Source organism: Ixodes scapularis, unplaced genomic scaffold, assembly GCF_016920785.2.
Source record: "Ixodes scapularis isolate PalLabHiFi unplaced genomic scaffold, ASM1692078v2 ptg003081l_1___fragment_2___debris__unscaffolded, whole genome shotgun sequence".
Lineage (NCBI taxonomy): Eukaryota > Metazoa > Arthropoda > Arachnida > Ixodida > Ixodidae > Ixodes > Ixodes scapularis.
Window position 1 is genome coordinate 82,673 of NW_024610295.1, and position 12,161 is coordinate 94,833.

At 45.4% G+C, this 12,161-nt stretch overlaps 1 non-coding gene across 1 annotated transcript; it reads left to right on the forward strand.

Moving 5' to 3' along the window:
• The first annotated feature begins 1,907 nt into the window (after window positions 1-1,907).
• On the forward strand, window positions 1,908-1,980 carry Trnat-cgu. Its single transcript has one exon. It is a non-coding gene; the product is annotated as a tRNA-Thr (tRNA).
• The last annotated feature ends 10,181 nt before the right edge of the window (window positions 1,981-12,161 follow it).

The following is a 12,161-nucleotide window of genomic DNA, read 5'->3' on the forward strand; positions in this document are numbered from 1 at the left end:
TATTCCACCACCGCTGACTCTGTCCCTACTGACGTGACGCCTGCCGTGCATCCGGCGACAGGTGGAGCGTGCGGCTCAACCGAGTTGCCGTCGGGGGAGAGGAGAGAAGGGCACACGACGGCACTATAACGTTACGGTAGAGCTCGTAACGTAGTAGGTCGATGAGTCGTATTCCTCTACTTTTCTTCATGAACCACCAACATCACACCTGTGGTTTTCGCAGTGTGGTAGGGGTTACTGAAAAAAAGGTAACGAAATACGTTACCCCTTACTTGCAAATAAAGGGAACACGTTACCGAACTACGTTACCTCAAAGTAAAAGAGACACGTTACCATTACCGTTACGGTTGAAAATTCCGAGGACGCCTGAGCACTTCTTATGAGTTGTGAATGCGAAAGAAATCTCGGCGCCAAGAGGAGCAGAAGCGGCCGTAGCGCCGGCAGGAAGCAGACTTGGGAAGTAATACGCTACAAGTAACGGATTACTTGTTATCTGTTACTTTTTCAAGTAATTTTGTAATTGCCACGTTCCTTTTTATTGGAAGTAATTTGTAATGTAATTTGGTTACGAAATATTGCTAAAGGATTAGTATAATTACTCGTTACTTTTTAAAATAATGAGCATAATACTGTTATTGGAGCAATACTTGTAGAACATTCAGCAGCATAAAGAGAAGCAAGTTCAACAAAATAGAAAACATCAGGAAGCGGAGAATACCCGAAAAGAAAACACGCTTTTTTGTATGATCGGTCACTAGAAAAACGGGCAAGGCATGTACAGCTATACGAAAGACAAAGATCAAGTAAGGACGACGCCGAGTAGGCTCTCCGTCGCCTTTCATTGTGCTTTTCTTCTTCTCCTGTGCAGGAGAAAGCTCTTCGTGTTTATTTGTTTTCGACTTTTACACCGTTTCAACCCTTTCCAACATCTTCGACGTCTCCCAGTACCTGCACAGACATCAAATGCGGGTCCGTACCCCCTCGATTCGCGGGTTGTCAACTCGGCTAACTGACGATGTAGCCTCGCGCGAGGGGTTTGAATTATCTTTTTCTTTGATGTGCGCTACTGTATTCTAGCAGGCTTTTGAGGCACGATTTTAATGCAATTAAATGCAAAGGTGAAAGCCAGCTGGACAAGAATGATGAAAATAAACCCTGGAGGGACAAAGGACAAACACAAGAGGGACAAAGGACAAACACAAGAGGGACAAAGGACAAACACAAATCTCCAAACACACCTAGGTGACTGGTGCGCGACCGAAAAAATCCGCCTGGACCGGGTATCGAACCCGGGACCTCTCCATTACAGGTGGAGCGCTCTACCAACGGAGCTAACCAGGGGTTAGACGTCAGTAGAGCAAACGGGTTTTATCAGCTGCCACCAGTCTAACACCAACAAGGGTGAAGCTTGCAATTTAATGTTATAATTATAATGCAATTAAATGCAAAGGTGCAAGCGAGCTGGACAAGAATGACGAAAATAATCCCTGGAGATTAACTTGCTGGAGATCCTGGAGATCCTGGAAATTAAATTGCAAGCTTCACCCTTGTTGGTGTTAGACTGGTGGCAGCTGATAAAACCCGTTTGCTCTACTGACGTCTAACCCCTGGTTAGCTCAGTTGGTAGAGCGCTCCACCTGTAATGGAGAGGTCCCGGGTTCGATACCCGGACCAGGCGGATTTTTTCGGTCGCGCACCAGTCACCTAGCTGTGTTTGGAGATTTGTGTTTTTCCTTTGTCCCTCTTGTTCCCCTTCTCTAGGAATTATTTTTGTCATTCTTGTTCAGCTCGCTTGCCCCTTTGCGTGTAATTGCATTATAATCATAACCTTAAATTGCAAGCTTTACCCTTGTTGGTGCTAGACCCGTGGCAGCTGAGGAAACCCGTTTGCTCTACTGACGTCTAACCCCTGGTTAGCTCAGTTGGTAGAGCGCTCCACCCGTAATGGAGAGGTCCCGGGTTCGATACCCGGACCAGGCGGATTTTTTCGGTCGCGCACCAGTCACCTAGCTGTGTTTGGAGATTTGTGTTTTTCCTTTGTCCCTCTTGTTCCCCTTCTCTAGGGATTATTTTTGTCATTCTTGTTCAGCTCGCTTGCCCCTTTGCGTGTAATTGCATTATAATCATAACCTTAAATTGCAAGCTTTACCCTTGTTGGTGCTAGACCGGTGGCAGCTGAGAAAACCCGTTTGCTCTACTGACGTCTAACCCCTGGTTAGCTCAGTTGGTAGAGCGCTCCACCTGTAATGGAGAGGTCCCGGGTTCGATACCCGGACCAGGCGGATTTTTTCGGTCGCGCACCAGTCACCTAGCTTTGTTTGGAGATTTGTGTTTGTCCTTTGTCCCTCTTGTTTCCCTTCTCCAGGGATTATTTTTGTCATTCTTGTCCAGCTCGCTTGCACCTTTGCATTTAATGAAAGTAACGTTTTACTTCATTAAATGCAAAGGTAAAAGTAACTTGAAACATTACTTTTAAAGTAACGTGAAAGTAATTTGTAACGTAACGAGTATAGTAATCCGCTACTTTTCAGGAATGTAATCTGTAACGGTAACTATTACATTTGAGGCTCGGTAGCTTCTAATTGTAATCCATCACATTTTTTCTGTAACGAGCCCAAGTCTGGCAGGGGGTGCGGCGGTGCGCCGCGCAGACCGCCCCGCCGTGTATTACGACACTTGACAACGATGGTGGATTTCGCCTACACGCAGCACAGTCCTACAAGCAGTGCGCCACGTCTTTTTCACAAGGTGCTTCGGCAATGACATCGCGCACACCCAATGCGCTGGCGCGCCCGCGGGCTCCGCGGCTTCCGTGACGATGCATCTGTGTTGCTGTGCTTTCCTTTGTGTTTCAATTCTGAGCCGCGTCCGGTTTGACCTCGAGAAGCCTCGCCGGCTTCCTTGACAAAACATCTGATAAGACGCGTCACATCCAATTGGATTTTAAATGCCGTTTCGCTCAGCCAATTCGAATTTAGGTGCCGCTTTTCGGTGCTACAGACAAAAGCTAGAGACGCCGCCGGCTTCGCTCCATCGGGCAGGCAACGTTTTCGCATTAAAAAGTAACGCACATTACTTTTGCGTTACGTCTTTTGATTATATATTACCATCTTTTACTCTTTTGACGTTACATGTATGTATAAGCGCCATATTTGAAGAAACATTATGTGCATTCAGAAACTGAGTATAATTACCCATCTTTTCACGGTTCCACTTAAATACTCCCGAAACACAAAATTACTAAATCATTTTGTGTAGCTTGGCACCAAGAAACACGAAAAAAGTTGAAGTGTAATCTTTTTTTAAGTGTTAGGAAGATTATGTAACCAGTAACGTAACTACGTTACACCTTACTCGTATAAGTAACGTAAGTATGTAAACCGTTACTGCTTTGAAAACGCAACGAGTACGTAACCACGTTAACAAAAATAGTAACGCGTTACCGGTAACGCCGTTACTTCTAAGGCGCTACCGCCAACACTGGGTGTACACAAACACGGACGAAAGGGTCTTCAAGAGGAACTCTACCTTATTTCTTAAGGAATGGGGCCGAAAAGCAGAGAAAGATTTCTTGTCGTCAAAGTAATCTTTCGTGTCATCTTAACGCTTTCCCATACCTTCACGGCAAGATGTCTGGAAAGCCGGACAGCAGCAGCACCAACAGAGAAGCCCGGCAGCGGCGGCGACGATCCAGTCTTCTGCTCCATCGAGAGGACACTTCGCTGAAGTGGGCGAGGAGTATGATGTGCGCGAAATGCTCGATCGTTCTTCGGCCATCTTCTTTTGAAACAGTCATAATTTTCGACTGACTTTGCATGACCAATAGCATCGTGACACGATCGGATGAATGGGAACTGGTAAATGTTTTGCAAGCGAGATTAAATAGTGAATCAAATCATCGATATTTAAATCCTGAAAGGGCTTGTCCTTTGTTATAATTTCTGTGTGTGGATCGCACGTCAGCACGGGGTTCAGAAAATTTACAAGCGATCGACCTTTCTCTCTGAACGTTTGACTCAGGTAATAGGTCACGACAGTGACGGCGTGGTCATCTCTCTCGTCTTTTGTCTACGATGACTGTTCTCTCGTGATGGGAGGCAGGCATGAGGTCTTCATCGCCGCCGTTGTCGCTGTTGCCACGAACTGCGTTGTAACCCAAGCCATAGGGACGCAACAGTTTGATGCCGTTCGGTTTCGTCTCTTCCTTTAAGAGGTCGGGAATATGCTCTTTACAAAGTACAAGGAGATATTATTCTTTTTTTTTTTTTCAGACTCCAATATATTGGCGATCACTCTTCCACTCAACTTTCAAACGAGGCTTAGCAGAGACTAAAGAGATAAAGGCAGATAACCTCTTTTAAGTATCAACGTTTTTCTTCTTCTCTTGTGAATCTTCTTTCGGTTGCCCAGTGTTTCTATGATGGGTGAAAATTTGTTTACCTTCTTTTTTATAATTGTCGTAAAAGGAATGTTTTCTGCGCAAATTTTTAATTTGCGTCATGAAGAAACTGCATCAACTCACAGCACTAGCTTCATTAAGCTTTATCAGCATGAGCGCAATCACTACTGACATTGAGCATGCCAAGCCTACAAATAGCGCGCCTCAAGACAACCTACGAACCATTCATCTTCGTATTTCTACAACTTGAAAAAGTGATAAAGGCATTTTTACCAAAGCGCTATGTGTACCTGACAGAGGACTAAAAAAAATACAGAAAATTACGGGACTAATTATGCTAAAAAAAAGACAAAAGCGGGCAATTCCCGATCATTATTTTCAACACAGATTAGAGAAAGATAATTTTTAAAAAAACGGTATCCTGCCATCATTGTGATGTGCGAGAGAAACACCAATACCCCACTGCAGAGGCATTGCAAGTTCGCGACGCGCAGGTCCACAGTGTTCCCTTCCAAGCATGCATACCCTTTTCCGAAGCTCTGCGGTTTTCGTAATTATACCATTCGGTATCGCAAGTACTTCCATGAACGCGACGACGAGGCACACGATGTCTCTACTCTGTTCTGTGGTCACTCCCAGGCAATGTCCAACGTGTTTAGAAAGTATGAAATGCCGCTGCGCTTCATCATTACCTTAACGGTAGATATTACTCGTGTCAATCAATACTGAGGAATAGTTTGCCTTCAGTGTTCATTACTTTCATTCCCTCGTCCACAATATCTGGGCCGAAGGAGACATTGCTAATGCTGTGCAGCTCGCGCATAGTGAGATAGCCACTAGCCTCAAACAATATGAGTAAGGTGGTTCGGGTATGGCTCTTGTAGCAATTCAAATTTGTAATGTCCCCTTTGGGCGCTTTAGCCAAAGCTATGTTACTTTAAGTGCACCTTTTAAATCTTTTAAGATAGTAATTCTCAAAAATGCTAGTAAACTCGTGCTTAAAAAATGCTTACCGGAAGTAGGCTTGTACTATTGGTGCGCTTTCTGAGTATGCTCGAAGTAAGTGCCGTAATATTCTGCTTTTAGTAAACTAACCAAGACTCTAGTATTTTTCAAGCTTATGCGAAGCGTTTTATTAGTACCCTCTCCTAGGTATCTTTTAGTGCACTAAAAGAGCGTTAATGAAGTAAGCTTGAAGCATCTAGTAAGTGTGTATGAATCGACTTATTAGTAGCCTCTCTAAAGTCTTTTTAGTGAATAAAAATTAGACTATAGAGAAATGCGCTGAGAGGATATCCGGAGCGTGCACCGAGCGTGCTCAGCTGCGCTCGCCGTCAAATGGAGGCAACATTATGCTTTTTGTAAGGAAACGACGTCCAGCCGCTCGTGTTGTCTCGTGCGCTGTGATGTTTCAATGCCCTACGTGAGCACTTTGATCAAGTTCTCGGAATTTAGAGTTTGGCAAAATGTCCTCGTGTTTACGATAGACGATTACGTTGGGTCATTTTTTTTGTGGTAAATATACAGGGTGTTTCACGTAAAGTGGACAAATTCGATAATGCGAAAACTACGCGTCGCAACAAAAAAAAGGCTTTTGTCGTTTTGGTCCTGGGTCAGGGGCCTATTTAGGAAAATTATTAAAGTCCGGGATAATTAAGTTGTTAATTAGTTTTGCGTAATTAACTTTTTAATATTGTGTTTAGGGCATGGTTTCAATTAAAAAATTGCTCAGCATCATCGAAAAACAGTAAATCAACAAATTGTAGAACGATAGAATGCACGTGAAGCATTTTACGGCTTTCTGAAAGACCGCACAAATTCGACGGGTTTTTAAGTTTCGATTTGCTATCGGAGCGCATCTCGGCGGCACCGCGCCCCGTACAGAAACAGTGCAACCAGCCCCTGCTGCGTCGCGCGATGACAGCGCAGCGGAGGTTGGTTGCACTATTTCTTCACGGGGCACGGTGCCGCCGGGGCCGAGATGCGCTCCGATAGCAAACCGAAACTTTAAAACCCGCCGAATTTGTGCTGTTTTTCAGAAAGCCGTAAAATGCTGCGCGTGCACTCTACCGTTCAGCAATATGTTGATTCAGAGTTTTTCGATGATGTTGAGCAATTTTCTAATTGAATCCATGCCCTCAAACACAATATTTAAAAAGTAAATTACGCAAAAATAATTAAGAACTTAATTATCCCGGACTTGAATAATTTTCCTAAATAGACCTCTGGCCCTGGACCAAAACGACACAAGCCTTTTTTTGTTGCGGCGCGTAGTTTTTGCAATATCGAATTCGTCCACTTTTCGTGAAACACCCTGTAGTTCCAACCAACATTGACGAGCGCTCTCGGGCGGAGTGTCCTCTTCGCGTCTACTTCGATTGGTCTTCAGTTCATAGCGTCTACGATTAGTGACGCAGTGCAGTTCATGTAGTGATGTTTCTTTCGTTTCGTTTCTTATGCTGATAAAGTTTGGGAGCGCTTAAACGCTTTATCAGCACAAGAAACGAATCTTCAACGAATCGTTTGAGTCTCGACTGCGTGTATCAGTGCAAACGGGATGAAAATAATTGTGTCTGAGGGCAGTCAGGAGTGACTGGTGTCTTCGCTGTAGATGAACATCTCGACAGTGCAGTTCGTCTGCTAGCCTGGAGTCTTTAAAGTGCATCACGCAGTAGCGATACGCGACTGTACGACGGTATGGTTCTCACCCGGATTAAAACGGGCCGGGGTGCAGACGGGACATGTGAATGTGTACACTGCACGTAAAGATTTTGATGTTAAAGTTCAAGCGATGGACAAAAATTTAAACTTTCCTAACGTTTCATGATCATGCCTGTCTCGAGCAAACCCATTCTTTGTTTCCAACGTATTGTTTCGGGTGTAACGGAGTATTTGCAATTCGTTTCGTTTTGTTGATATTAAAATTAATAAACCTACTTCCTTCCCAAGAAACAATGCACTTTTGTTACAAAAACGCGAATCTGTCTTTCACTGAGGTAGTTCCTCTTCAATCTACTAGACATTGAAGATGTTGATTTTGTGAGCTGGCTCCTACCACCTGTAATTTTTACCTTTAAAAATTCCCCAGCGAAAAATAATGATAGGTGTATGGCTGAGATGAAAATTTGTAGTAGTAAAAATAGGCATAATTTAGGAAACAAACCGCTACATTGCATTTTACCTCGCCTGCACTCCTGTACACTCGATGTACACTACCTTATTCTATACATGCCTTGCACCTTCGTAACCTGATGAAGTCGAATACCGTCGTTGTAACGACGGTTATTTGGAGTGAGAGCCATAGTAATCTGCGCCGCAATGAGCTGCTACGTATCTCAGCGATTTGCTTATACACCAACTCATGTTTACAAACAATTCGGAGTGCCCCTAGCGGACGCCAGCGGCGCCGCGCCTGCGCGATCGGGGTGTGGGCAAAAAGCTAGCCGTCGCCCATAAACAAACCATTGAAATGCGATGTTGTCGGCGTCGGTGTGAGTCCCCCTGCGCTTTTCCGCGTTCGAATTGTTGATTCTACGTCTTCCTGGCGATGTCTGACTACTTGAGCGGCGTCAGCGAAATCACCGAGGCTCGTTACACCGCAAAACTTCGCGTGAATAATGTGACATGCGGTGATTCATTCCGCGTGGACGCCGCAGTATGTACGCTAAAGCCTGATTCGCATGATGAGATTTCGCTCGCAATTTTCAGTCGCGACGCCGCTCGGGCTGCAAAAGCGTGAACCGTTGCTGAGATGGTCGACGTCGATAGTGAAAATCGCAAGCAGAATCGGACCAAGTGAATTGGGCATAACAACTCGGTGATGGACACTGGTAACAATGATCAACATCTCCTTGTATCTACTGTTTACATCGAGCCTGCTTACCAACCTTCAAACTTAAGTCTTTTGAGGCCTGCACTCACTTCTTATCGCAAGTACCGGGCCAATTTTTGGTCTACCGGCCGGCGTCGACAAGCAGAAACGTTTGAAAGAGCAGACGACAGTTCGAACGATCAGGCGGCCGTTTGAGCTTGAAGACGCACTGAACGTTGTCTGCAGGTGGTCTGTGCAACTTGACGGTTTTCTGACGTTCATGTTGGAACAAAAAAAAAATAAATCTGATGACCACAAGTATCCGTGCATTCAACTCAAAGTGCTTCCCGCCCATGCAATCGTTGTCCGACGGCGTCTGCTTTTCCCTTTTCACGGCATATATCCAGATTCTCGGACGAACCGAGCACGTGAAAACTGACCTTCAAACCTTTCTCGACTCTTTTGGTATTGCCCCAGTCGCAGCGTTTTGACGAGAAGGCAGTTTTTTTGTCTGGTTCCTTTCAAAACAACGCAGAATACACGTATGGCATGGGGACTTCGGCCCACAGCCCCAGACCGGAAGTGCGCCCGACGCGCCACCACCGCGCCGTGACGTCACAGAGTTGAGTTCGTGTATAAGCATGCCTCAAGAAGAAAAAGCTATGACTGGCAGAGAAGAAATGAGCTTGCGGCACGCATTTTGTAGTGGCAAAGGACGGAGCTTTTCAAATACTGTTCATATCCGTGCAAGCCTTTTGGTCGCCTTTGCCCGTTCGTGGTATCAAGGTTCTTTGCCTGTCGCTTCACCATGCTGTTTCCAGGCTTTGAGCACACTGTCGGGCTCCCTCGCCGAGTACGGGCGAGCTGTCGCCTTGCGAGCTCGGCTCGGACGGATGGCGATCGGTCTTCGGCGGCCCCGAGTGCAAGTTCGCCGAGCCGCCGCCGCGACATGGTAACCCTTGCATTGTTTACCAGCGCTTCAGCAATTTGAAACAAGTTCGCTATCTGGAAGAACTTTTATTCGCGGCTCCGAAAGTTGCTCATTAAATAAATATGAAATTCTCATCATTTACACTCGTTGGACTGAATAATGAAGCTTGTCTTGTCGACACGACAGCCCCTTGCAGGAAACTCTTACTTACCGCGATTGCGCCGCTCTACTCGTTCAATGTCATCGTCGTAAGCTCGGGTTGTTTTAACTTCTCATGTTGAAAACTACCGTATTTACTCGAAGTAATTGCCGCACTGCTTATGAAGTAAACCTGAGGGTTCGCTTTTCGACGGAGCACGCGGATTGCCAATCACCGCGATCGACAGCATGATACCAGCGATTGACAGGGCAGAGATAACGTCTCCACGCGAAGATACCATCTGTGAAGATTGCGTTTGTAAGGAGAATAGTGTTCTCGATCTAGTCACTTGTTATGTAATCTATGCGTAACAAAAGGATTGGCTGTATATGTGCCCTGCGGGAAAGTAGACGCAAGGGCCTTGTTCAAAATTGTGTGGCTATTACTCGAGTAAATACGGTATTTTCAAGTATCTTCAAGAAAACTCATTTTCTTGAAGATACTTTGCATGTCAGTGCATGGCCGGGCCGTTAGCAGCCTCATATACTTTGATATGTGCATATGCACAGCTCGAATTCAACCACTAGAAGGGCACTGGGCCTCTTCCTTCCATACCGTGCAAGCTGTATTTACAAGTGCAACATGCCTTACAGATTTGCGAAGGAACCCGTTATAAGTAACGGATTGTTTCTAATCCCTTACTTTTTTAAGAACGTTTGTAATTGCCGCGTTACTTTCTTTACGGAAGTATTCTTTAATTTATTTTCGTCACAATATATTGGTAACGGATTACTTGAATCACTCATTACTTTCTTTAAAAACATGAACATTATGCAGAAACTAGAGCAATAGGAGCAGGCAACTCAGCACATAAATGTAGCAAGTTCAACAAAATAGAAAACGTCGTGACTAAAAGATAACCAAAAATAAAACACGTAGTTTTTTTTCCACTAATCACTAGAACCACTAGAAAAAACGTGTAAGGCTTATGTTGTACTGACGTCTAGCTCCTGGTTAGCTCAGTTGGTAAACCGCTCCATTGGAAATGGAGAGGTCCCTGGTTCGATAGCAGGACCAGGCGGATTTCTTTCAGTCGCGCACCAGTCACCTAGTTGTGTTTCGAGATTTCATGTTTGGCGTCAGTCCACCTTGTTCCTCTTCTCCAGGGATTATCATCGTTATTTTTGTCCAGCTTGCTTGCACCTTTGCAGTAATTGCGTTATTATCTAACTCCTGGTTGCTCACTTGGTAGAGCGCTGCACTGGAAATGGAGAGGTTCCTGGTTCGATGCCCGGGCCAGGCAAATTTTTTCGGTTGTGCACCAGTCACCTAGCTGTATTTGAACATTGGTTTTTGTCCTTTGTCCACCTTCTTCAGGGATTATTGGCATATACAAATATGCGAAAAACAAAGATCAAGAAGACAACGCCAAATAGGTGCCAAGTAGGCGTTGTCTTCTTGATTTCCTAGCGGAGGTAGACGCTCCTACTGAGCATGCGCGCTGCTAGCTTTGTCTGCAGAATTCCAGGGATGATTTCCGGTTGCCGTAAGATAGTGGGATTTCGGGTGTGGTTTCCGCTTTTGCTCCCTTGTCAGCTTACAGATCGTTCTTTCTCTTAAATACAATATATTTTTACAAAGACTACTATGGTGCGGGCGTTTGAGGAAGGGAAAGTAGTGTTGCAGGACGTTTTTGAAAACAACATTTTTTTTATTGTTTTCTTGATGAATGTACGGGGAAAATAGCGTAAAAGTAATTTGTAATGTAACGAGTAAGGTAATTCGTTACTTTTCAGCAAAAGTAATTTGTAACGGTAATCCATTACATTTGAGGCTCGGTAATTTCTAATTGTAATTCATTACATTTTGAAAGTAACGGGCACAAGTGTGATTGCCTCATAGGGGATGTTGTTTCTGTGACCAAATAGGGCGCTGTACGTGATTAATGTTAGTGTGATAACACTGTGTATTAATAGTAGATAACAGTCCGGGAGGGCGTGTCTTGTTTTATTCCTGTTGTAACGGCCGAGCGGCATTATTAGACTGGTCTCTGGCCAAACCTTGTTCCCGTGTTCAACAATGGCGATGAGGATCCGACAAAGCTACCGGGCGTAAACGATACGAGTTGCGGTACGAAGCACCATGGACGGCGACAGGGAAGCGTAGGCCAGCCTCACCCAGCCGCTCATCAGGCGGTTGACTGAATTCTGCTCCGCCAGAGGTAACCTGGAGGTCTACCTCGAGCGGTTTGAAGCTTTTTCAAGAGTCAAAAAGTTTGACGGACAGCGCGAAACAGATGGGTTAATTACAAAATACTGGGTGACGAAGCCTGCTTGGCGCTACGGAACCTGGACTTCCCGGAGACGCCAGAGAAGAAACCTTATCAGCAAATAAGACAGGTGATTCTTAAGAATTAGAATCCGAAGCGTTCTATTGTAACGGAGCGTACAACTTTCGCAAACGTACCGAAGGAAGCCAATAGCTCATTGACGAGTTCATAGTGCAGATGAAACGATTGGCAACAAACTGCGCGTTTGTTGCATTTTTGAGCAAAATACTGCGGGACCAGCTTGTTGGGGGTGTGCGCAGCGAGGGCATCCGATGCAAGCAGCTAGCCGGGAAATACGGAAACTCAGTGAAATGGGAAAAAGCTTGTGTCATCACCACTTGGATGGAGGCGGCGGAGGGACACGCCAGGGCGATGGTTCCGGCGCCGACCCATTCACGACAGCCAGACGTGGACGCCAACGGCTCCGACGGCAGACAGCGGAACCACGGAAATAAACGCCTGCCAACGACGGGAGGTGGCTCAAGAGACATAAAAGGGTGAAGTGCTAAAAGCAGTGCTCGACCTGACATGGCGCAGCTGGCCGAACGAAAC